This window comes from Nansenia antarctica (genome assembly GCF_963989245.1).
Source record: "Nansenia antarctica genome assembly, chromosome: 6".
Taxonomy (NCBI): domain Eukaryota; kingdom Metazoa; phylum Chordata; class Actinopteri; order Argentiniformes; family Microstomatidae; genus Nansenia; species Nansenia antarctica.
In genome coordinates, this window is record NC_137676.1 from 22,075,691 (window position 1) to 22,080,690 (window position 5,000).

At 39.0% G+C, this 5,000-nt stretch overlaps 1 protein-coding gene across 1 annotated transcript in view; it reads left to right on the plus strand.

The window, feature by feature from the left end:
* Positions 1 to 5,000, plus strand: part of med23 (mediator complex subunit 23) — a 95,769-nt gene that overhangs the window by 3,333 nt on the left and 87,436 nt on the right. The gene's annotated exons all lie outside the window — the stretch shown is intronic.

Consider the following 5,000-nt stretch of genomic DNA (forward strand, 5'->3'; position numbering starts at 1 on the left):
TGGCGCAACCAATTATTTGTAAAAGTATTTTACTATTTTCTTATTATTTATTTATTAAGTGAAATCTTTGTCATGTATCTATCTTATATCTATCTATATCTATTAGACACTTTAAAAAACAAAAAATTGCTTTTCGGTTGCTTTTTCCTTCACTGACAGTGGCATCTAAAATGATTCAAATTAAAGACATTATAATCGTGAAATGTTTAAAAAGTGTTAATATATATTTAAGTAGACACAAATACACATTTTAGAGCATCTTGGAGCTTTAAATAACATTATTTATTACCATATAGTTCTACCGCTGACTTTTGAATGTAGTCAGTTGAGTTTCTGTTCATTGAAGTGTAAGGCTTTGTAAATGTTACCTATACTCTTACCATCTTCACCTTTATAAGCATTTAAGCATTCAAAATATTAATCAGTTTTGAAAAGATTGCAGGTTTGGGCCCTCTGACCTCCTTCAAAAAATAGTGACGACCGTAAGTATCTATTAAAATCATGTTGATTGAGTTCAAATAATTGGCTTAGGTTCCTGAAAACTATCAGGCTCCCCGTTTGACATGATTCTACAGAGGGGCCAGTTAATGCCATGTTGGGCCCATGTCTGTGTCTATGATCCTGCAGTGCTGGCTGTGAAGTGTGGGTTGTCGGCTGGCCAACTTAATACTTTTACCTCTCGATGAAGCTGAAATCGCCTAATCACCTCTAGCCATTTCTGAAGAGCGAGACCGACACATGGGTTCTCTAACTGAGGCTATTTCCTTCACCTTGTCGAGACAACCTAGGGCCGACTGTATTGGTAACGCCTCACCTCCCCTCTTCCCTCAGGCAGCTGCAGGGTTATAATAATAATAATAATAATAATAATAAATAATAATAATAATAATAATAATAATAATTTTATTTGTATTGCACTTTTAATTCAAAAGAATCTCAGAGTGCTACAGAGAGAGAGAAAACGACAACCGTAAAAACACAAGTTAAAACAACCTAAAAACATAATAAGTTAACATAGAAATAGAAACAAACAAAATAAATCACAAGAATGAAGTCACAGAATGAACAGTCAGCAAGTCAAAGGCCTTTTTGAATAAAAAGGTTTTTAGGGCCGGTCTTAAAAGAGTCCAGGCTCTGTACTGCCATTAGCTGTCTAGGAAGGCTGTTCCACAGGCGCGGCGCAGCCCGAACAGAAGGCTCGGATCCCCCATGGTGCGGAGCCTGTATTGGGGACCTGGAGGAGCAAACTGTTCGAAGACCTTGAGTTGAGTATTTTACTCAAGGTCTCTTTTTGTTCCAAATGAGCCTGGAAATGTGTTTGTCCCATTCTCTAAACTGTTTAGTGGGGACCTCTCTACTGGCAGGGCAGTGAATAGATAATAATCATTTTGGGAGAATATTCATCTTGATTGGTCTTACTCTGTTGCCTATATCGAAGGGAAGCAAGGCCCCACCTATTAGGGATGGACGGTTTTTTCGGTTTAAACCGAAAACCGGGGTTTATAAAAATAGAAACGGTTTTTTATTCAAAACCGTCTGAAACCGGATTATTTTTTTTTTTTTTTTTAGAAGAATAAAATAGAATAAGAATAAAACTGGAACATGTCACATTGTTTTGTCGTGTGTGAAAATAAAAATGATACAGTCTGAATCTGCCGCACAATGAGTGAGAGGGTTTGGTCAGTTGTGAAGAATAACTGAGGATTAATATCTAATTGGGATTATATTTAAGGCGTAACGAATCACTCTATGGGAAAGATAGTTGCCCTTCAGTTATTGGTAGATAGGAAAGTTTTTTTTACAATTACTCGCTTACATTTAATAAGATCATTTTCGCTGGCTCTCTGTAAAGCGCATTGGGTCACTTTGTGAGAAATGCGCATATAGAAATAAAATGTGATTTGATTTGATATCAATACAATCAATCAAAACTTTATTTATGTTCTATAGCCACAAATCATGCATTGAATGTAACTCCAAGTGCAGTATTTACTAAACCACAATATAATAAAACAAGAGCTATAGCGATCAAGAGTGTTTGTGCACCAGCGCCACTGTGTGTGAAGGCGCTACTGAAAAGTGATGACAGAACGCATGTCTCAGAAGATACGCGGTCAATTAGTGACGCAAAGGTAGTTCTGTATTTATCTCTATCTGTTTTAGTACATTTATTTTGAAAGCTCTATTTTGACAGCTCTACCATGGGCACTTTTATTTTGATGGGGCATTCTTTGTTGATTGACTTACGACAGTTCAGGACGAGTCAGTCTCGCGGCATGTGGTTTTTATGAAAAGCTTTAAGTATGTTCACCGCATAATTCTAAGTCTAATATTTCAGTGATTATTGAGCAGTATTCAAATATTTAAATACATTGAGCAGCCAGCTGAACTTTGTCTAAGAACCAAGATATTGAGAAAGCAGTTCATTCAATGAAGACGCTGTTCCAAGAGATGATCTTCCGTGCAGGCGTGCACCCTGATCAGCGGAGCTGGTGTGTTAAGTGTTCATGTGTTTTCATGTATGGTGTAGCTTACAAAAGTCTGCCTTTCCACTTATATTTGTGAAACTAAGTAGCCTAAATGTGTTGCGACTGTGCTTACGGTGTTTTAATGGTGTTCGACATGAGTGTATTGTAGCAGTAGGGCTCAATTATTTGAAATTGGCGCTCTTTTTATTTTTTTTATTATTATTTTTTTAACCTTTTCGGTTAACCGGAAAACCGCAGTTTTAGTCTTTTGACGGTTTTCGGTTTCAATAATTGGAAACCGTCCATCCCTACCACCTATCCATATCTTTGTATATGTTTTTCTTAATCTTGTTATAGTTTATGGCATACAGGAAGACATATCTCTCTGTAAGTAAACCCAAAGGTATTGGATAAATGGTGATTGCCATTTAAAAGTATATTTGTTTACCAATTCTTGAGTGGGGACAATTAAATGTCAGGGCCTGTGTGTCTGTCTGTATGAACATTAAGTACAATATCCAGAGGTAACTCCCATACCTCTTTAAGATATCCATCAATAATGGTACCCCGAGCCTGGGTTTTGTAGCCTCACTAATACGTTGTCCGCGTATTAACAACATACTTCATATTCTGCTCCCGCTATTGGTATACCCTCCAACCCCTTTCCTGGCGAAGAGTTTGAGCTAGGGATGTCCCGATCCCATTTTCTCACCACCGATATCGATACCTGGGGCTTCAGGTATCTGCGATACCGATATCAATCCGATATTTGTATTTATTGTTTTACTCCTCTGAATAATAACAAATACTTCCCCAGTATATAGTCCACAACAACAGTTGGCTATTAAAGACAAGCCAGCCTTTATTCAAGCAACAAAAACAGTACTCTGCAGTACTCAGTGACCAACTGGTTTAAAGTTAAAACAATTTAAACTGCAGCATTCAGCATTGTAGAAATAAAATGAATTACTGTCAGATTTCTAGTTTTAGTGCCTTCATGTTTTTATTCTATTTATCTTCTCTTACAAATGGCAAATCAATTATAGCACCCTTTTTAAAAGTGTAGCCTAGAGACGCCCGCTGGTGAGACCAGAAACCAGTCGCAGAATCGAAGGGGTGTCAACAATATCTGCTTTTCGTTTTTTTTCATAACAGGCAACTTGGAAGTTTTAAAGTACCACTCGGTAAGTGATACCTGGCTTGTAAACATAGTGTAGCAAACTCTGTTCATTAATGTTCATTAATGCTTGAGTTCATGTTCATGTTCTCTTACTGTTGCTGTGTTGTGTGCCAATGCACCCCTGTGATTGGTGGAGGTCACGGGGGGGGGGGGGGGGGGGGGGGCGGGTGCTGTGTGTGTTGTTGAGACCGTTGGGAGAGAGAGCTCCGGTGAACTAAGAAAGTTGTGTATGAGATAGTTTACAATTAAACGCACAGATTACATGAGAGAAGCTATCTGTCATTATTTCAACCACTGTCCAAGTGGGGACGTTACAATACTTTCGTTTTAGAACGAAACGTTAGCCGCTAGCAGCGTTTTTAGCAGTCACCATTCTTGAGCAAAACATTGATACAAACAAACATTCAAATACTCGTGTCGTCTTGAATTTTTTTCCGATTTCAATGTATGACACATCATTTGAAAGCTTACCATCTGTAGTTTCAGACTATGTAAACAACCGAAAAAGTACGTAAGCAAATGGTTTATGATTTCACCAGCTAGCATCATGACATTGTCAGACTCATTACACACAGGTAGCTACTAGCTACATGCCCGTGACCACTGACTACTACTGTTGTCATCACGTGAGTGACACGCCGGATCGCGAGCCCCAGATCGCTGCCTATTTTTTTTCTGGTGCGATCTGCGATCCAGCATTCAGGACCGATATCGCGGCAATATGCGATATCAATATCGGATCGGGACATCCCTAGTTTGAGCCAAAGGTTCAATAAAAAGATTGAAGAGGGTTGGACTGATGGGGCAGCCTTGTCTGCATCCACGTTGTAAGGCTATAGAAGCAGAGAGACTGCCATTGATCTTAATCTGAGCAGTCAGGGATGAATATATTGTCTTTAGGCTTTGTATAAAGCTTTTACTAAAGCCAAACCTATCCATCACCTGATACAGGAATTCCCAGTCGACAGGGTCAAAGGCCTTCTCAGCGTCCTAGCGTAGGATTGCACTATATTTCCGTTTACCAATATAATCAATGTTATGGAGGGCTCTTCCTGTTATCATGGGTTTGCCTCCTTATAAACCCAGTTTGATCCTCGTCTATCAAGAGTGGCATCACCTGTTCCATCCTCTTGGCCAGAATTGATGCATACACTCGATAATCCGCATTCAGGACACTTCGGTCTATATGATTTACAGTCCAGCTTGTCGGTATTACAGAGATATTAGCCTCCCTCCAGGGGAGGCTTCCAATGGCACTGGGTCACTAGTGTTTATTGATGATGTGACAGAAGCAGACGGATAAATTCTGAAGTGTTTAGGGATATTCTGTCTGCTCAGATTCAGATAAATTC